This window comes from Bos grunniens, chromosome 16, assembly GCF_055505025.1.
Source record: "Bos grunniens cultivar Pamir isolate PY7600 chromosome 16, Bosgru_T2T1.0, whole genome shotgun sequence".
NCBI lineage: Eukaryota > Metazoa > Chordata > Mammalia > Artiodactyla > Bovidae > Bos > Bos grunniens.
In genome coordinates this window covers 65,406,507-65,428,887 of record NC_141180.1, presented here as the reverse complement: position 1 = coordinate 65,428,887, position 22,381 = coordinate 65,406,507, and positions in this window count along the sequence as shown.

Sequence of the window (22,381 nt, the reverse complement as noted above, 5' to 3'; positions counted from 1 at the left end):
ATTAATTAATGTTGAAATATTGTGTTATTATTGTTCTCACCTTTGTGATTAGATTTTCGGTCATGTTTTTATTAGCTAATTAGTATTGATTAGTTCCTTCTGCTTCACTCTTATTGTATCTTTTTATGGTTGATTTCTGCCATTTCCCATTTATTTTAATTCATGCTTTTTTTTTTTTTGGATTAACAGTTACAAGTATTTTTAAAGAGAGGTCAACATTCTAGACCCCCTTTTCTGTTGGTAGTTAAATGCAGTTTCTTAAATACAGAGCAGCTTTTCTTGATTAAGAAGTTTTGGTGAACTGGCTGATTTTGTGATGGGACCCTTACTTTTCATCCTTCTTATTTGTTCTTTTTTGCCCCCTCACCATCAAGAATCTGAGGGGTGCCTTTCTCTTCCAAGTTTCTTTTATCTCCCTCAAAGTAGTGTCTTCTACACACCATTGTTTCTGTGAATACACTTACCATGCTAAGATTTTAGATTCTTCAGTATTCAGCTCTGATCCAATGGTTCTTAGACCACTTCTCAATAAAGTCCCAGATGCCAAAGGCTCAGGACCAGAAACACCAATGTTGGAGCACAAGATAAGATAGATGTCCCAGCTTAAAAAGGAGTGAGAGCTAGCCCTTGGTCTGCCTTTGTGTTCTACTCAGGCCATTAACGGTTTGAATGGTGTCTCATCTCACATTGGTAATGACAGATCTTCTTTACTAAGTCTACTGATTCAAATATTAATCACTTCTGGAACATACTTACAGACACATTCAGATATAATATTTTACAAGCTATCTAAGTAGCCTTTAGCCGAGTCAAGAGGACACAGAAAATTAACCATCGCATATAGGTCAACACAGATTTTAGCGTGTATCCTAGCTTTGACTAGGTATGATTTTTGAAAGGGGTTTAGCCAAGTTCCATCTTTTTGACCTATTTCTTTCACTCTGTGTACATTCTTGGCAGCTTATGCCTTTACCAGAGAAAACCAACTGTGTCTTCATTTCTACTTCTCCCTTTCTCAATATTCATGATGCTCAGTCTACGCTGGAATTTTTTCCACCTCCAAAACTCATTGTAGCCTCAAAATCTTTGGGCATCACTTTCCCTCTATTTGAATGTGCCTGCACTGGATATTCATATATTTAAATACTTCTTATCATCCAGATCTCTGTTCAAATTTTTCCCATTCTGTCATATTTTATGGGCACTCTAGCCAAAGAATCCCGCATCCTCAATTTTTCTAGCTATCCCTTCCCTACAGTTACTCTATTTGCTTTTCTTCAGAATACTTGTCACTTTTCTCTCTCTTTCTTTCTCTTATTGAACTAGGGTAGAGTTGCTTCTGCTTTATTGCATCTATTTCTGCTTTATTGACTATGCCAAAGCCTTTGACAGTGTGGAACACAACAAAATGTGGAAAATTCTTAAAGAGATGGGAATACCAGACCACCTGATCTGCCTCCTGAGAAATCTGTATGAAGGTCAAGAAGCAACAGTTAGAACCGGACATGGAACAGCAGACTGGTTTCAATAGAAAAAGGAGTACATCAAGGCTGTATATTGTCACCCTGCTTATTGAACTTATATGCAGAGTACATCATGAGAAACGCTGGGCTGGGTGAAGCACAAGCTGGAATCAAGATTGCTGGGAGAAATATCAATAACCTCAGATATGCAGATGACACCACCTTTATGGCAAAGAACTAAAGAGCCTCTTGATGAAAGAGAAAGAGGAGAGTGAAAAAGTTGGCTTAAAGCTCAACATTCAGAAAACGAAGATCATGGCATCTGGTCCCATCACTTCATGGCAAATAGATGGGCAAACAGTGGAAACAGTGAAAGACTTTATTTTCTTAGGATCCAAAATCACTGCAGATGGTGATTGCAGCCATGAAATTAAAAGATTCTTACTCCTTGGAAGGAAAGTTATGACCAGCCTAGACAGCATATTAAAAAGCAGAGACATCACTTTGCCAGCAAGGATCCATCTAGTCAAAGCTATGGTTTTTCCAGTGGTTGTATATGGATGTGACAGTTGTACTATAAAGAAAGCTGAGTGCCGAAGAATTGATGCTTTTGAACTGTGGTGTTGGAGAAGACTCTTGATTCCCCTTGGACTGCAAGGGGATCAAACCAGTCCATCCTAAAGGAAATCAGTCCTGGGTGTTCATTGGAAGGACTGATGTTAAAGCTGAAACTCCAATACTTTGGCCACTTCATGCGAATTACTCATTGGAAAAGACCCTGATTCTGGGAAAGATTGAAGGAGGGAGGAGAAGGGGATGACAAAGGATGAGATGGTTGGATGGCATCACTGACCTGATGGACGTGAGTTTGAGCAAGCTCCGGGAGTTGCTGATGGACAGGGAAGCCTGGCGTGCTGCAGTGCATGGTGTCCGCAAAGAGTTGGACACGACTGAGTGACCAAAGTGAACTGAATTGATAGGTGCTCTACAATGTTGTGTTAGTTTCTACTGTACAGTGAAGTGAATCAGCTATATGTACACTTATATCCCCTCCGTCTTGGACCTCCGTCCCACCACCCCTGTAAGTCCTCACAGAGCAGCCAGCTGAGCTCCCACTGCTGTAAATCAGCTTCCTACTAGCCAGCTATCTTACACGAGGCAGTGTTACATGTCAGTCCCAATCTCCCAACTCATCCTGCTCTCCCCTTCTCCCCCCGCATTGTGCCCACAGGTCCATTCTCTATGTCTGTGTCTCTATTCCTGCCCTGCAACTGGGTCCATCTGTACTGTTTCCTGGAGAGTGTGATGAAATAGGGAACCCACTTGCCACTCTTTTAACATTGCATTATGTATACATTTGTTTATATATTTATAGCCTGCCCTCTCTAGTAGAATGTACTCAATAAAAGCAAGTATTATATCTGTTCTTTTTGTATTTTCAGCACTTAGAATCATTCCTACACATAGTAGGTATGTAAGTCGAATAGTTTTGTCAAATATAGTTTGATTTTTAACCTATTTATAAATAGCAGTTCTGTGAGAAAAATGCAATATTTCATGAGAAAATTGAACGAATTCTGTATTCCATTTTGATTTATCACACCAAAAGTATTTTATGTTCTTGAAGTAAGATTACTGGATTGAGCTGAAATTTTGGATTATGGTTAAATTTGTAATTTTTGTATAGATATCACCTGGAAGTTATTTAAACTTCTCTCATTATCAATTAAAAAAAAAAAAAAGCATTTTATGTCATACCACCTGTGTGTAAGTTCAGAGGGAGACTTCCCTGCTGAAAAGCATGTCTTGTGTTGTAGACTGTCTAAGTTTCTCTTCTTGATGCCTCTCTATGCATGACTTTTGCTCTGCAGGGAATATTATTTACTCAATATTCTTTGCCCTCCCTAAAAGTTGTAAGCACTTTCAAGAAGCTCACTAACGAGGTATAAACACAACATTTATCATTTCACAAATGTTTTGCTCTTCTTTGAAATCCTTCCTCCTTAAACTACAACAAATCTTAGTCATTAAAGGTTCATAACAAAGGAAAAGAAAACAAAAAATGAGAAAGTTCCCCAACCCTATGGGTACTCTTCCTTTGAACTCTGTGGGGTTCTCAATTTTTCTAAGATGTTTGAGCCAAAGGAAGAAGAAACAATTTTGATTGCTCCTTCTCTGAGCAGTATCCAGGGGCAGAGTCCATTAAATAAAGAGAGAAAAAAAGACAGACAGACAGAGCACTCACCATGGTACACTAAAATCTGTATCATTGGCAGTGTGTGTTTTCATTTGTCATTTTTTTTTTAGTTTATTTATTTATTTATTTTTTTACTTTAACTTCTCCTAATTTTGCATGTCTGTAACTAAGTTTGCTTTTCTTTTTTTTTTTTCCTTTTTTTTTATTTTTTATTTTTGTCATTTTTGAAAGCAGCATTTCACAAACAACCTTATGTCACACTGTAGAGTCACTATATGTTACAGACATTACAGAGTTAGGAAAATTGAGAAATATATGCTATTAAAGAACAGTAGTGTGAATAGTAATTATTACTCAAGAAATGTAATAAGGAAAAATGTAGATATGTATGTTTTTCAATGTACATTGAAATAGACATTTGTACATGATTCTCCTAACTCTTGTCAAAATCATTGGATAATATATTTCATACATTAAATAAATGTATATGTATTTTAACTGCAGTGCTATAGCTAATAGAAAATCTGAGAAGCCAAAAACACACATTTGGATAATTAATTTAATTACAGTATTTTTACATATATAAAAAAAGTATAAACTAAAGTGACCTAGTTCTATTATTCAAATGCAAAGCTAAAGAGGATTTTTTTTCTTTTTTTAATTTAATTTTATTTTTAACTTTACAATATTGTATTGGTTTTGCCATATATCAACATGACTCTGCCACAGGTATACACGTGTTCCCCATCCTGAACCCTCTTCCCTTCCCGTACCATCCCTAAAGAGGATTTTTAAGACAAAGTATTGCACATAACTGGTCACTCTTCCTCCTCAAAACATTTTCTTTAGATTTTTCTGACATTTTGCTTTTCAGGTTCTCCTAGTTATTTAGTCAGAATTCCAGTTAATCTGATGTAATTGTTACTCCGTTGCACTCTGAACTCCTTTAGGTTTGTTCATGTCATTTTCATTACATTGAGGCTTATAGGCTATTTTGTTACTTGACTAACTCAATATCCTGCTATAACAGGCAATTAATGAAAATTTATAATGATGTCTATTCTTAAATAAAAGGGTGGAAGACCATGGAAAGTAATGAAATACTATATTTAATACCAAGTGTCTTTTCATTCTGCTTGCTCCAGGGCTGGTGAATTTAGCTGTATAAAATGGGGACTACTGGCCAAAGTATATCTGGCAACGTAAACAGACTTTAAAAAAAAATACTTTAAAATTATTGATTTATTTGGCCATGCCCCGAGGCATGTGAGATCTTAGTTCCCCAGTCAAGGATCAAACCTATGCCCTTGCATTGGAATGGTGGAGTCTTAACCACTGGACAACCAGGGAAGTCCCCAGACATATATATATATATATTTTTAAGATAAAATTATGACACTCAAAAAAATTTAAAGTGGAACACACTTTAAAGTTCTTTATTATTTAATGTTATATCCACAGAGTGTCCTTCCACAAACAAAAGTCCTCATATATCCATAGAAAAGTATTATTTTTGCATTGCTATTAGTTACCTATAACTCACAAAATTATGAAATGCTTCTCAAAATATCAGAATGAGGTGACCTGGTAGTGTGTGCCTCGGACAATGCATAGATTCCACTGAAGCACAATTTTTTCATTACAAATGTAAGAGGAATAATATATAAGAAGATGTAATTAACTTTGACAGAGTAAAACAGATTTCTCAGAGGTTGCTCAGAGGTTACAACTTTTGAAGACACACTATTAGTATTTCTACATCCAAGGGTTAGAGAAAGGATGGATCGTGAAAAGAGGTTAGGAAATGTAATGATGACTTTGTCCATGTGTGTGTGCATGCTCAGTCACTAAGTCATGTCTGACTCTTTGTAACTCTATGGACTGTAGCCCACTAGGCTCTTCTGTCTATGAGATTTTACACGCAAGAATACTGGGGTGGGCTGCCATGCCGCCTCCTTGGAATCTTGCTGACCCAGGGATCGAACTCGTATCTCTTACGTCTCCTGCATTAGCAGGTGGGTTCTTTATCACTGAGCCACCTGGGAAGCCCCATGTATATGTTACCTGTCTATATGGTTCTGGTTTATAATTCTGATCATTCATATTTAACTTATTTGGATTATCAATTGGAGAAAATTGGAAAAGCATATCTAGGCTTCCCTGGTGGCTCAGCAGTAAAGAGTCTGCCTTTCAAGGTTGGTGACAGGGGTTTGATCCCAGGGTCAAGAAGATCCTCTGGAGAAGGAAATGGCAATCTACTCCAGCATTCTTGAGTGGGAAATCCCATGGACAGAGGAGCCTGTATATCCTATTTGCTCTGTGAATAGATGACATGAGGGGATGACTAAGGCAATCACTTTAAGAATAAAATAGGATTGTACCTTCACATCAACCATTAGAAAATTCTCCCTTTGGCCTGTGTCCTAGAGCATATGCCTGGAAATTTACAACACCTCCTTTTCTTTGGAATTGTTGCCTCTGGTTTTGGCTTTCGTGGGTGTTTATCCCAATCAGTTAGATGGAATTAGTGCAGTTCTGAGTAAAAGTGAAGAGGCTGACTTCACATTTATTGTTTAATTGCCTTATGGCTCCTCATCCCTTTGGCTGTGGAAGTCTGGCCTGAAGATGCCAATAGGGAAAGGGAGATTACTTTCTCTCCAAATAACCCCATTTTCTCAATGACTATTGACATTATGAAGCTATTCAAGGTAACCAATTAAAAACATAAAAAGGCAATGAAGTTAGCTTACTAATACTTACAGCAATGTTCTTTCCAGAAGATTGAGAAGCTGACTTCTCAGTATGCTAAAGTGCAGTTCAGATAAGGAATATGTGGATACTGAAATCCATATGTACAGGAAGAGCAGAGTGTGTTGACTGGGGTCCTCATAGTACATACTTAGGATTATTTTAAAATTTTTAAATTATAGTCTGATGAAAGATAGTTATTTCTACTTAGCCACAATGTATCATCATTTCTAGTACATTTCATCTGCATTATTCATAGAGAATAGTGTATATCTGGATCTTCCCATTAGTATAATTCTTTATTTTAGTAAAGTAAGACTATTGATCAGTACCACTATAATAAAAATGCAACTATATAGTGCTATTTGAAGTTTGGCTACTTTTCCTAAGCAATACTGCATAAGATACATTTTTCCCTTCTTGTGCATTTGTATACACATTTTTGGTTTTTTTTTTTTTTAACTACACTTACACAATAAGTATTTTAAAAATAATTGTCTCACTGTATGAAATTTGTTCTAATACTCTTCTTGGAAGAATAAAAGTACAATTTAGAAGTTTCTTTACTCTCACTGTGATGGTTCCATTCCTTGAAAGCTAGATATTACACAGAAAAAAAAAAAGTCTAATGAAATGCTTGAAGATAACAATATGAGTTATTAAGATAATGTTGAATACAAACATAAAAAATGCATTAATGTTATATAAATCTAGTGTTTTTATTTCTTTCTGCTTCATTATAATTTTTACATTTTTGAAATTTGTTTTTCAAAGGATAGTCTTTAAAATTTTTTAAATTTAGATTCCTTCTTTTTTGGTTAGCAATGTCAGTAACATATAGTAATACATTTGAATACTTCTTTGTAATGCAGACATGTAAATATTGTGACCTTTACTGAATTAAGACTCCCCAAAGAGGGATATTCTCTTCTTAAGTCACAAGATATATTAACCATTAATGAATATCGTTCAGTCACTAACTTGAGTCCGACTCTTTAGGATCCTGTGGACTGCCACAGGCCAGTATACTTGCCCTTCACTATCTCCCAGAGTTAAGTTAAAAAAACAAACTCTACACTTAAGTATTAGGAGACTGTATTTTTGTTTAATATTATCCATCAAACAATAAAATATTTAAAATAATTATGAAAACAATTTTATGAATTGTCTTTTATTAGAAGAGGTCCTTATTCAACGAAAGAAAGAAAAGTAAATAAATGATCACATTGTCTTTATTTATTCAGTTCTTTGGAATGGGTTTTACACTGATTTTATAAGTCATCTAAGGATGTATTTTATTTGATATGTTTCTATTTATTAAGGACTTTTCATTTGTTATATCAAATTTTGTCTCTTTTGTGAACAAAATGATAAAGCATGCATTATCTCTTCAACCATGGAGAAAATATTTTTATTTTAGGGCTTTGTTTTAAATTTTGTGGAAACTTTGGAACTTAATTAAAATATATCATGAAAATTAACTTATGATGGATTAAATAGAGAATTCTAGATAGAAATTTACTTCCAGAGATGTATGTGCTTACATCCAAGGAGGGTAAGGCACAAGGCCAATGAGATATCCCAGGAGTACTAAAACTTATGGGTTTCACAGGTGGCTCAGTGATAAAGAATCCACCTGCCAATGCAGGAGACATGGGTTTGATCCCTGGGTTGGGAAGATCTCCTGAGGAGGGAGTGGCAACCCTCTCCAGTATTCTTACCTGGAAAATCCCAGAGAAGACAGAGCAGTCTCGCAGGCCACACTCTATAGGGTCACAAAGAATCAGACATGATTGAGCATGACCACACACTCTAAAGCTTAAAATACTAATTTGATCTCCCCCTTAGAAGCATAAATGTATATTCTAAGATCCTTTTCTTTTGAACTTCCAAAAGAATTGTTTATATGAGGAACAAAATTCTGCTCCCCATCTTTAGGAAGAAATGACAGTACAAATGGCCTCCTCCTCCTATGTAATAATCCTCTGGATTCATATTTTAAGGTCTTGCCTGCAGGACAAACTCTGGCCCATGAGGATAATCTCTTATCTTGTTTTTAATGTGTAGCCCTGCAAGGGAAAATCTGGCCTTGAAAAAATAAGCAACATTATTGACTGTAAATAAATAAAGATCTTCTCTGCTGCAGAAACCATGTGTTTGCATTCAGGAAAACATTAATAAATACTGATATTAAAAATTTAACACACAGGCTTCCTAAACAGATCATTATTTTTATATCTAATGGTTGGGGAATGAATGCTTATTGCCCCTCAATTATTGTTGAATGCTTGTTGCCCTCAATCCACCAGTGTGATGGTATCAGAAGGTTGAGTCTTTGGTAGGCAATTAGATTCAATGAAGTCATAAGAGTGAAGCCCTCATGGATAGTATCACTGCCTGTATAATATTCATCAGAGAACTTGTTTCTTCTGCTCTGATCTCTACCATTTGAGAATGCAGTAAGTCAACCATGTACACCAGAAAAGGGCTCTCACCAAACATAGCTGTGCTAACATCATGATTTTCTTAATATGGTAGTAATTTTTTGGCATTTTGTTATAACAACCCAGACTAAGAAAATAATGGTTGACAAATCACTGACTGTCTAGAACTAACACCCAAAAAAGATGTCCTTTTCATCATAGGGCTCTGGAATGCAAAGTAGGAGGGCAAGTGATACCTGGAGTAACAGGCAAATTTGGCTTTGAAGTACAGAATGAAGCAAGCCAAAGGCTAACAGAGTTTTGCCAAGAGAGCACATTGGTCATAGCAAGCACCCTCTTCCAACAACACAAGAGACTACTCTACACATGGACATCACCAGATGGTCAACACCGAAATCAGGTTGATTATATTCTTTGCAGCCTAAGATGGAGAAGCTTTTTGCAATCAGCAAAAACAGGACTGGGAGCTGACTGTGGCTCAGATCATGAACTCCTTATTGCCAAATTCAGACTTATATTGAAGAAAGTCGGGAAAACCACTAGACCATTCAGGTACGACCTAAATCAAATCCCTTACAGTTATACAATGGAAATGACAAATAGATTCAAGGGATTAGATCTGATAGAGTGCCTGAAGAACTATGGATGGAGGTCTGTGACATTGTACAGGAAGTAGTAATCAAGATCATCTCCAAGAAAAAGAAACGCAAAAAGGCAAAATGGTTTTCTGACAAGGCTTTACAAATAGCTGTGAAAAGAAGAGAAGGTAAAGGGAAAGGAGGAAAGGAAAAATATATCCATTTGAATGTAGAGTTCCATAGAATAGTAAGGAAAGATAAGAAAGCCTTCCTCAGTGATCATTGCAATGAAATAGAAGAAAACAATAGAATGGGAAAGACTAGAGATCTCGCAAGAAAACTAGAGATACCAAGGGAACATTTCATGCAAAGATGGGCACACTAAAGGACAGAAATGGTATGGCCCTAACAGAAGCAGAAGATATTTAAGAAGAAGTGGCAGGAAAACACAGAAGAACTATACAGAAAAGTTCTTCATGACCCAGATACCCACGACAATGTGATCACTCACCTAGAGCCAGACATCCTGGAATGTGAAGTCAGGTGGGCCTTAGGAAGCATTACTAGGAACAAAGCTAGTGGAGGTGATGGAATTCCAGTTGAGCTACTTCAAATCCTAGAAGATGGTGCTGTGAAAGTGCTGCACTCAGTATTCCAGCAAATTTGGAAAATTCAGCAGTGGCCACAGGACTGGAAAAGGTCAGTTTTCATTCCAATCCCTCAGGACAATGCCAAAGAATGTTCAAACTACTGCACAATTGCACTCATTTCACATGCTAGCCAAGTAATGCTCAAAATTCTCCAAGCCAGGTTTCAACGGTACATGAACCGAGAACTTCCAAATGTTCAAGCTGGATTTAGAAAAGATAGAGGAACCAGAGATCAAGTTGTCAATGTCTGTTGGATTAGAAAAAAAAAAAGAATTCCAGAAAAACAACTACTGCTTTACTGATTATGCCAAAGCCTTTGTGTAGATCACAACAAACTGTGGAAAATTCTTCAAGAGATGGGAATATCAGACAGCACCTGAACTGCCTCCTGAGAAATCTGTATGCAGATCAAGAAGCAACAGTTAGAGAGAGAGAGAGTTATGTTTGTGTGTGTGTGTGTATATATACATATGCTGCTGCTGCTGAGTACATTGCTGCATATTGCCATGTGTTTATTTAACTTATAGGCAGAGTATATCATAGCTAGAATCAAGGTTGCCTGGAGAAATACCAACAACCTCAGATGTGCAGATAATACCATTTCAATGGCAGAAAGCAAAGAGGAAATAAAGAGTCTCTTGCTGAGGGTAAAAGAGGAATGTGAGAAAGCTGGCTTAAAACTCAACATTCAAAAAACAAAGATCATGGCATCCAGTCCCATCCCTTCATGGCAAATAGAAGGGGAAAAAGTGGAAACAGTGAAAGATTTTATTTTCTTGGGCTCCACATTCACTGTGGATAGTGACTGAAGCCATGAAATTAAGACACTTGCTCATTGGAAGGAAAGCTATGACAAACTTAGTGTATTAAAAAGCAGAGACATCGCTTTGCTGACAAAGGTCCCTATAATCAAACCTGTGTTTTTTCTAGTAGTCATGTATGGATATGAGAGTTGGACCAAAAAGAAGGCTGTGCATGGAAAAATATTTTCTCTTATGTTTCATCATTAGTTTAAATTTTTATTGTAGTTGCTTTATAATGTTGCGTTAGCTTCTATAGTACAGCTATATGTATTTGTTGTTGTTCAGTCACTAAATTGTGTACAACTCTTTTCAACCCCATGGACTGAAGCATGCCATGCTTCTCTGTCCTTCACTATCTCTTGGAGTTTGCTCAAACTCATGCCCACTGATTCAGTGATGCCATCCAATCATCTCATCCTCTATCACCCCCTTCTTCTCTTGCCCTCAATCTGTCCCAGCACCAGGGTCTTTTCCAATGAGTTTGCTCTTCATATCAGGTGGCCAAACTATTGGAACTTCAGCTTCAACATCAGTCCTTCTAATGAATATTCAGGATTGATTTCCTTTAGGATGGACTGGTTGGATCTCCTTGCAGTCCAAGGGATTCTGAAGAGTCTTCTCCAGCACCACAATTTGAAAGCATCAATTTTTCCATGCTCAGCATTCTTTATGGTCCAACTCTCATAATCCATACATGACTACTAGGAAAAACACAGGTTTGATTATAGGGACCTTTGTCAGCAAAGTGATGTCTCTGCTTTTTAATAAACTAAGTTTGTCATAGCTTTCCTTCCAATGAGCAAGTGTCTTAATTTCATGGCTTCAGTCACCATCCAGCTATGATATACTCTGCCTATAAGTTAAATAAACATGTGGCAATATGCAGCTATGTGTATGTATACACACCCACACCCACACACATCTCTCTCTCTCTCTCATCTATATACATATATATATATATATATATATATAGGAGATACATACATATATATGTATGCCAATGACTACTTGTCCTTTTGCTTCAGAAATTGGCAAAAACAGCTGATGCTGGTGCCCACAGGATATCAAGGCATTGCAAAAGTTTGGGTGGAGGAAGAGTTGAATTCTAAATGTATTCTCTCGCCTGAGATTTGGTTTCTTGCATTTTCACTTCTCCCTTGCCATTCAGGGTAAATTATACCCAAAAAATAGCTTCAGCAAAAGCAGCTACTGCTAATAATTTGATGATGAAATCAAGACCAAAGGGGTTAACCTGATATGTGGAGGTGAAGGAGGAAGAGTATTAAGGTGAGGAAATATGTAGGTGGGATCAGATGGATTGGAGGGGTGCTTGGAGTTTTCCACTCTTCAAACTCATGGACCAATCTCATCATCAAAGTAACTTATTCAACCAAAAGAGCACAAACTCATAGACCAAAGCTAAATATCTAAAAAGCATACATTCATTAAACATACATAATACACTAAAGAACATATTCCACTAAAAGGTAGGTATTTGAAGAGAAAGACAAATAATTAAAAGTAAGATTATTTCTTAAGTGAAAGTCACTCAGTTGTGTCCAACACTTTGTGACCCAATGAATATACAGTCAATGAAATTCTCCAGGCCAGAATATTGGAGTGGGTAGCCTATCCCTTTTCCAGCGGATCTTCCTGAGGAAGATCAAATGGGGATCTCCTGCATTGCAGGCTGATTCTTTACCAGCTGAGCTACAAGAGAAGCCCATTTCTTAAGGGTGTAGGTAAAATACTAGCAACATAAAACAAAAATTACAGTAAAAAAGACCCTAGGTTTCCAGTTTCTGGTTCCACACTGAAGCAGCTTAGAAGTTCCTCTTGCATTCCTAACAGCAAGCAAAAATTTGGACAGGCTGGAAAATCACCATATCTTGGTTCTATGAGAGGGGAAACCACTGACCCCAAGATTGGAGAGATAGGGAGTCGTGAGTTCATAACAGACTCTCTAGCAGAAATTGTGTTGAGGGAACCAGAAGGAAAATATATCATAAGATTTAGAGCAGAAATCCATGAAACAGGGTTTGAAAACAGGAAATAAGTAGGAAAAAAATCAATAAAAGTAAAAGTTGGTTTTTTGAAAAGATCAATAAAATTGATTAGTCTCTAGCTAGACCAACCACCAGAAAAAAAAAAAAAAGATGCCAATTACTAATATTAAAAATAAAAGATGGAACATTAGTACATACGTGATGGAAAATAAAGGATTATAAATCAATTCAAGCTGGAAATTTTAATAAAAAGTAGTAGCTGTGGCAGAAATTTATAAATGAAGTAGACCAAAAAATTGGTTTTAATTTAAAAAATAAAGAGAGCCATTGAAGATCTGAGCAATGTAATCAATATACTCAGTTACTAAATGTGGAAGGAGCACTGTCATACACTGAATGTCTGTATTCCCCCAAAGTTGTATGCTGAAATTCTTAACACTAACGTGATGGTTCTAGGAGGTAGAGCTTTAGGAGATAATTCAATCACTCGGACCACATGAATAGGATTATCATTCTTTAAAAAAAAAAAAAAAACAGAGAACTTTCTTGCTGTCTTTCTGTCATTTGAGGGTACAGAAAGAAGATCTGCTGGAAACCAAGAAGAGGGCTCTCATCAGACCACCTCCAAATCTGTGCATGCCCTAATCTTGTATTTCTTAGCTGATAAGACCATGACAAGTAAATTTTTGGTTTTTAAGCCACCCATGGTTACATGCTCAGTTGCTGAGTTGTGTCTAACTCTTTGCAACCACATGGACTGTAGCCTGCCAGGCTCCTTTGTCCATGGGGTTTTCAGGCAAGAATACTGGAGTGGGTTGCCATTTCCTCCTCCAGGGATCTTCCAGATGCAGGGATTGAACCTGTATCTCCTGCGTTGGCAGGTAGATTCTTTACCATTAGCACCATCTGGGAATCCTTGTTTAAGCCACCCAGTCCATAGTGTTATATCATAGCAGCCTGCATTGTTTAAAAGAAACCTTTCACCCCTGACACAGATAATCTTTTTTTCAAGCACATGTAATACATTAATAGTAAGCATGCTACTGCTGCTACTGCTGCTAAGTCATGTCAGTCGTGTCCGACTCTCTGCGACCCCATAGATGGCAGCCCACCAGGCTACCCCGTCCCTGGGATTTTCCAGGCAAGAACACTGGAGTGGGTTGCCATTTCCTTCTTCAATGCATGAAAATGAAAAGTGAAAGTGAAGTCGCCCAGTTGTGTCCCACTCTTAGCGACCCCATGGACTGTAGCTTACTAGGCTCCTCCATCCATGGGATTCTCCAGGCAAGAGTACTGGAGTGGGGTGCCATCGCCTTCTCCAAATGAAGCATTACTTGATCCTAAAGAGGAAATAATGCTTTTGTTGTTGTTCAGTCACTAAGTTGTGTCTGACTCTTTGCCACATTATGGATTGCAGAATGCCAGACTCCCCTGCCCTTCACTGTCTCCCAGAGTTTGCTCAGATGAATGTGCAAAGCATTTTATATAACTTTTTTTTCTTTCAAGTAATCTTTATTAAATGCTTAATATTTTATATTTCAATTGGAAATAGCACAGTGATATTCTTGCTGATATGAAATTCATTTTCTCAGTGATTTTATAAGATATCTTGAACTTTGTATTAGCATATGTATTTGAACTGTACAATGAAGGCAAGCTTTTATTCTGACAGAAACTAACTATGATATGCCTAATTAGTTTAACCATGATGACTGGCTTTCTTAATTGGGTTATGTGAAGGGATCAAATCATTATTAACAAATATTTCATTGGCAAATGTAAATTAGCATGAAAAGTATTCCAGCTTTCATTACCCTTTTTGAATACATAAGACTAAATACATGTCTCTAGGTGAAAACATAACAGATGTAATTAATAGTCAGCTGATAATATTTGGTAAATCATTTTTGGTTTACTTCCCAGAATTTGGGGCATGAATGATCTGTTGGCACACTAAGAATTTTGTTTTTTGTAAGTCAGTTGATTTTCAAATCTTTGCTTTCAACAAATTAAAGGGGAATCTTATTTGTCAGCTAATATCTTATAAAATAAATATATTAATTAATCACTATGCAACTTTTCCATGTAATTAAAAAATTCAAGTAACTCAGTGACAATCTATAATAAAATTAACATATTTTCATCTACTTATTTATATGAACAAAAATTTTAACCCTTAAAATTAATTTTTCTTTAAAAGGATAGTTAATTTCTGATGAAAGTTGATTCAGTCCGTCAATGTGTAATATTCGTTAATGGGTATATTAGGGGCAAGGATATCAATCTCATTCAGAGATATATTTTGATAAAAGTATACTCTTGTTAAATAAAATTTGTTGAATTATTATATATTTATGTGTTATAATGAATGTATTCTTTTGATCGATTACTGCTGATAATAGTTACAAGATAGCTGAGTGCAGAAAAAAATTGTAAAGTCTAACATCAAGTGGAAAATAGTCGTTAAATTTCAACTTATATACTCTTTTGCATGAAATATAATAGAAGATGAATAATATTCTGATAGTGCATAGTTAGAAATTTGAGTCAAATGAAAAAAGGAGTGATGACAACATGATAGTTTTTAGATTCCACTGACTTTGTTTAATAGTATCACAATGATTCCATTGTACTATTATAGTAAAATGATTTCACAGAGTGTAATAAAACAACTCTATGTCTTTACTGACAGTTTTTCTCAGACGCTCTTTCCAAGATCAGCTCTATAGCAAATAGCCTTGGAAGATAGTATTTACTAGGGGGTATAGAGTTCACATTGCAGTCCAAGCAGTATGATTCCTCCATCCATGTATAGGTTGGACAGATTTTTAGGCCACACTGTCACCATTTCTCACTTGTGTGCACAGCACCCACCAGGGCCCACCACGGCGTTGCCCACATAGGATTTACAAACTCGAAGCTTATGCTTTTTGCTCAGCCACAAATAATGAAGATTTTTGTCAATGACTCAGGAGGTTCACATGTTTTTGCAAGCCTCTATAAAACTGTGCCACGTTAAACTGTCAGCTTGCAGGTAAAGCAAAATCTTAGACTCTTTGCAGTTCTTGACAAATACATTGATAATACTTATAATAAATGAAAGTACATCCTTTACAATTATTTATTCACATGTGATCAAATATTTAGATCAACATATAAACATGTATGCTCAAATGTGAAGCATATAAATTTATTTTATTAATCTTATAACTTAAAACCTATAGGAAAGGAGGAATCTTATCTCTTTTGCTTTTATTTTCCCCTTTGCTACACCCCTAGTGGAGCTTCAACAGTAAAAAGAACTCACCTGCAATCCAGGAATGATCCCCTGGGAAGATCCCCTGGAGGAGGAAATGGCAACCCACTCCAGTGTTCATGCCTGGGTAATCCCATTCCAAATGAGCCTGGTGGGCTACTGTCCAGGGGGTCTCAAGAGCTGGACATGACTTAGCGATTAAACCAACCAACCAACATACCCCAAGTAGCTGCCTACATGGACAAAGTTGGTGTTTTAAAATTACGTTGAATCAATGAATACTTTAATCAGTCTTCAATTATATATATATATAAAATGGCAGTATGTTAAAGATTTAGAATTTAAATAGGAAAGACCATAGTTTGTTTTTGATTTTAAGATTTATTTACACAAAATGCATAAATTCATGTAAAATACACTGGCATGATAGACTAAACTTTTGTAGATCCTATTTTTCAAGAACTTGCACAAAGCGCTAGCAGCCATTTCATTTAAGAAGATATTCTTCGGGTTTCAAAGATGTTAGAATGAATGTGACTAACTCGCTCAATGCGGAGAATCAGAGTTCACTTGACTGTATGATATGTGGCCAACCTGAAAATTTAACGGGGTTTCAGCACCTGTAAGAAGCAGGGACACAATTTTCACAGTGCTGTCAGCCACATACTTGGATTTTTTTTCCTAATGCTATTTAGTGAGGATATGGAAGAACTGCAAAGCTGTTTCAGTGCTCTCAAAACTTCAGGAAACATTGTCGAAAGTGTGAAAACTTCCAGGCACATTTGAAAACAGAACTGAATAATCAACTTTCAGAAAGTTAGTCAAAAAGATGATAAACACTGACAGAGTGAATAAATTGCAATGACGATGCTTATGAAATTATGACTCGAAAGAAAAATTTTTGTACTTGTTAGTGAGTCAAGTATATGTTAAAACTGGAATCAAACATGAATGTTATTTTAGAGTAATTTTTTATTATCGTAAGTAATAAATTACTTATTAATCTAGTAATTAAATACTAGATTTTTTGTTTTTAACTGGAGGATAATTGCTTTACACTGCTGTATTGGTATACAAGATGTTAGAATTATTATTTCTAAAGGCTTTAACTTCCGGCATATCTTCAAAATAAGATATATTTAAACAAAATAATATTTATTTCTAAATTACAGGACGTATGCATTTCATAAACCATAAATAGATCTGCATATGTACTATTACAAAATCTCTTAAGAAATAGAAACTTAAAATTGGCAATTTGGGAAAAATCTATTCCCTCCTACTTTGTGAGAATATTATATATAGGAATGTGTTCCTAAGTATTGTCAACAAAATAACTATGACAAAGTGCCAATTATCCAAAGAATAACACCAAGATTAAAAAAAAAAAAAAGATTTCCTTTTTAAATGCAAGAAACTAGCTGAGGAATGCATAGAAAATTTTTATTGTTTGTTGAAAATATGATCACAATTTCTTTTCTATTTCTTCATTTATGCAAAATACAACCTTATCTAAAGTGAGGTGAATTTATTAATAGTTAATGTTGGGTATTTATCCAAAATGGTTTTCACAAAAATTTACTTGCATCACCATAAGCACTGAATATTTAGAGTCTATTTTCAATTTCATACAGTCTCAGGGTAGCATGACAGAAAACCTACTAATTGACTTGTTGAATATTGAATAAGAATTAGTATCTAAACATTTAGAGTTTAAACGTCTCAGGAGTAAGTCGGACAATTCAAAAAAATAATTTACAAATATCTCTCATTTTGAATAAATTTCACTGTCTTGGTGTATTCTATGTCTTATACTTTATGTCTTGGGATTACAATGCAAGTAATAAAAATTAAAGGTATATTTAATAAAATCATCACATACTTTTGAAAATAATATTAAACTAACATTTTTCAAAGGTGTTTGGCTTTTTTCAGTTTATTTACAAATTTCAGTTGTAAAGTCATATCTAATAAATGAGACTTATACCATATTTTAAACTCATATCATAGCAAATGATTTCACTAAGTAGTATGATTCATTTACAGAATATTCATTAGCTCCAAACTGTTTTGTTTATAGAATGTAGGTATCATAAATGCTAGTTAAAACACACTCAAAATGTGTCCAATTTGTCTTGGTGGGTACTATTTGAAATGTGTATCTCTATACTGTTGTACAATTTTCCTCATTCAATACTAATAAGCAACTAGTACAACTCTAAATAACTAGAGAAGGAAATGGCAACCTACTCCAGTATTCTTTTTCTGGGAAATCCCATGGGCAAAGGAGCTTGATGCGCTACAGTCCATCGGGTTGCAAAGAGTTTTTTAAACAACTAAACACCACACACACCACAGTTCTAAATGAAATTCATAATTTATACCTATTCTGTTAAGTGTTAATGTATAATAACTGCTTCAACTTCCAAAAGGCAATTAAATATCAATTCAGTTTTTCAAAGGTAAGTTAATATCCAAACATCCAGAATATCCCAGTCCTTTTTTTATAACTTATTTTATTAAACTATTCATTTCCATTTTAATTTTTTTTAAGTTCTGTCATCTCAATTATTTTATAATGATGAATTTATAAGTAATGCAGACCATAAAAATAAATGCAATAACAAATAAAATCTAAGAAAACTACACTTTTATTTTGAGTTCATAAAGTGAAAGTGAAAAGTGAAAGTGAAGTTGCTCAGTCGTGTCCAACTCTTTGCGACCCCATGGACTGTAGCTTACCAGGCTCCTTCGTCCATGGGATTTTCTAGGCAAGAGTACTGGAATAGGTTGCCATTTCCTTCTCCAGGAGAGTTTCCCAACCCAGGGATTGAACCTGGGTCTCCCACATTGTAGGCAGACGCTTTACCATCTGAGCCACCAGGGAAGCTGTTGAGTGGATAATAATTAGGTATTTTTAACCACAGAGAAAATTTGGCACTCACAAAACAAGTGTTAATATCTGTGTTGAGTTGTAAAATGAGTAACAGCACTACACTCAATGTCAGCAAAATTTGAAAACTCAGCAGTGGTCACAGGACTGAAAAAGGTCAATTTCCATTCCAATCCCAAAGAAAGGCCATGCCAAAGAATGTATATTGCATTTATTTCCCATGCTAGTAAAGTGAAGTGAAGTGGCTCAGTCGTGTCCAACTCTTTGTGAACCCATGGACTGTAGCCTACGAGGTTCCTCAGTCCATGGAATTTTCAAGGCAAGGTACTGGAGTGGGTTGTCATTTCCTTCTCCAGGCACCAGGCATGCTAATAAAGTTATGCTCAAATTTGTTCAAGCTAGTGTTCAGCATTATGTGAACTGAGAACTTCTAGATGTACAAGCTGGGTTTAGAAAAGGCAGAAGAACAAGAGAGCAACAGTCCCTTGATCATAGAAAAAGCAAGGAAATTTCAGGAAAAAAAGTATCTACTTCTGCTTCATTGACTAGGCTAAAGCATTTGACTGTGTGGATCACAACAAACTGTGGAAAATTATTAAAGAGATGGGAATACTGGACCACCTTACTTGTATCCTGAGAAGCCTGTATGTGAGTCAAGAAGCAACAGTTAGAACTTTGCGTGGAACAATGGACTGGTTCAAAAACAGGAAAGGAGCACAAGGCTGTATATTGTCACTCTCTTTATTTAACTTATATGCAGAGTACATAATGTAAAATGCCAGGCTGGATGAAGCACAGACTGGAATCAAGATTGCTGAGAGAAATATCAATAATCTCAGATGTGCAGATGACACCACATTTATGGCAGAAACCAAAAAGGAACTAAAAGCCTCTTGATGAAGGTGAAAGAGGAGAGTGAAAAAGCTGGCTTAAAACTCAAGATTTAAAAAATGAAGGTCATGGCATCCAGTCCCATTACTTCATGGCAATAGATGGGGAAGAAATGGAAGCAGTGACAGATTTTATTTTCTTGACCTCTAAATCACTGAGGATGGTGACGGTAGCCGTGAAATTAAAAGACACTTGCTCCTTGGAAGGAAAGCTATGACAAACCTAGACAGTGTATTAAGAAGCAAAGACATCACTTTGCCAACAAAGACCTGTCTAGTCAAAGCTATGTTTTTTCTACTAGTCATATATGAATGTGAGAGTTGTACCATAAAGAAGGCTGAGTGTCAATGCCTTCGAATTGTGGTGCTGGAGAAAACTCTTTAGAGTCGAACTGCAAGGAGATCAATCCAGTCAATCCTAAAAAAATCAACCCTGAATATTCATTGGAAGGACTGATGGTGAAGCTGAAGCTCTAATACTTTGGCTGCTGCAGTCCATGGGATTGCAAAGAGTCAAACAAGAATTAATGACTGAACAACAAAAGAAAAGAGATTGAATATTCTTTGGATCAAGACTCTTTTTACCCTTACCAAGTCCTTTCAGTAGGCACTGCAACATAAACTTGATGTCAATACTGAATCCTTTCTGTAAATAAGTTAAACATTTTATTCTCATAGACATTCACCAGCAGAAATATGTAAACACAAAGTCACCAGAAAATTATCTAGCAAATTTAGAACTTAAAAAGTGTAAGTTTAAAATACAGAGAGTATGAAATCAGGTAAAATTCTTTAAATTTCTTCCTCCTCTTATTCCCTTTTCAAATTTATTAATAAATGGCCTATACATCTTTGGGTTTGCTGCCTCTACACAGCTGAGTGCCAGATGGTTGACGTCTTATTTTATACTTTTAGAAGAAAATAGAGTTTCCTTAATACCATAAAATCAGTTTACCCGAATAATTGGGATCAGAAGTTCTTCATGAAAAATAAATGGTGTTACTATGCTATTACCCTCTGCAATGAGCAAAAGTACTCTTTAACTTTTCTCTTTTCGATCATAGTGATGTATAGTCATAGCAGGAAACTCATTTAACAAAAGTTTGAGGACATTGAGATTAAAAGTTTAAAGTTCAGAAATTGCCAAGGAATAGTTTTTGAGAACTGTCTGACTGACTAAAACATTTTGAAAGAAGACCTCAATCTGATTATTAATTTCTAATAGGAAATGAGACACCAAGCACCATTTGTCATAACATGCCTGGTGAAGATGCCTGTATGTGTGCTCAATCATGTCCAACTCTTTGTTACCTCATGGGCTGTAGCTCACCAGGCTCCTCTGTCCATGGGACTTTTCCAGGCAAGAATTCTGGAATGGATTGGCATTTCTTACTCCAGGAGATCTTCCCAAATCAAGTCTCCTGTGTCTCCTGAATTGACAGGTGGATTCTTTACCACTGAGTCACCTGGAAATCCCTTAGCTTTAAGGAACACCTGTGTAATTATAATCTTATCCACACCATCAATGTGTCCTGAAAAACTGAAAATTTAACAGAAAAATATACTTGATTGTGAATTCACTAGATCAATAGTCCTAAAATATTTCTTAAAAGAAATTCAAGATGCAGCTTCTAAAATTTCTTCAGAGAAGCAATTACTGGTGGACTGATGGGATCAGTGGAAAAAAAAATCTTAAATGGACATATATTTCAGGTGCATTCATTGTCTAAAGCAATGTTAGCTTTTGAAGGGAATGATAGCTTTAAAAATGAAGGCTTGAGGCAAAGTACCAGTGATACCAATGGTTATATGGGGTTCCCTGGTGGCTCAGATAGTAGAGAATCCACGTGCAATGCAGGAGACTTGGGTTCAGTCCTTGGGTTGGGAAGATGCCCTGGAGGAGGGCATGGCAACCCATTCTGGTATTCTTACGTGGAGAATCCTCATGGACAGAGGAACCTGTCAGGTTACAGTGCATGAGATTGCAAAGAGTTGGACACGACAGAGCAACTAAGAACAATGGTTAAATACTCTGAAGTAAATTGTAATATCTGGAACAGATCGTTTTTTAATATAGTCTCTATATCACAAGATTATTTTGAAAATTTACTGTCTAAGAAGTAAAAAATATTGATAATGGCTGCAAAAGTTATTCACACACTAAAATTTTCTTTTGTTAAAATGGATATGTGTAAACATTAAAATATACTACAATACAAAAAGACAAAAGTTATAGGTTAATATATTACATTTAAAGTTTTAAATAGATGTTTTAAGAGCTGAGTTCATATCAAAACTGAGCAGAAAGTTCAGAGTTCCTATATGACTCCTGACAGCCTTCAAACACCCACAGCCTCCTTCATGATCAATATCCCTCATGAGGGTGATACATTTGTCACAGCTGATGAGTCTACACTGACTCAGCATCATCCAAAGTCCAAATTCTTTTGGGC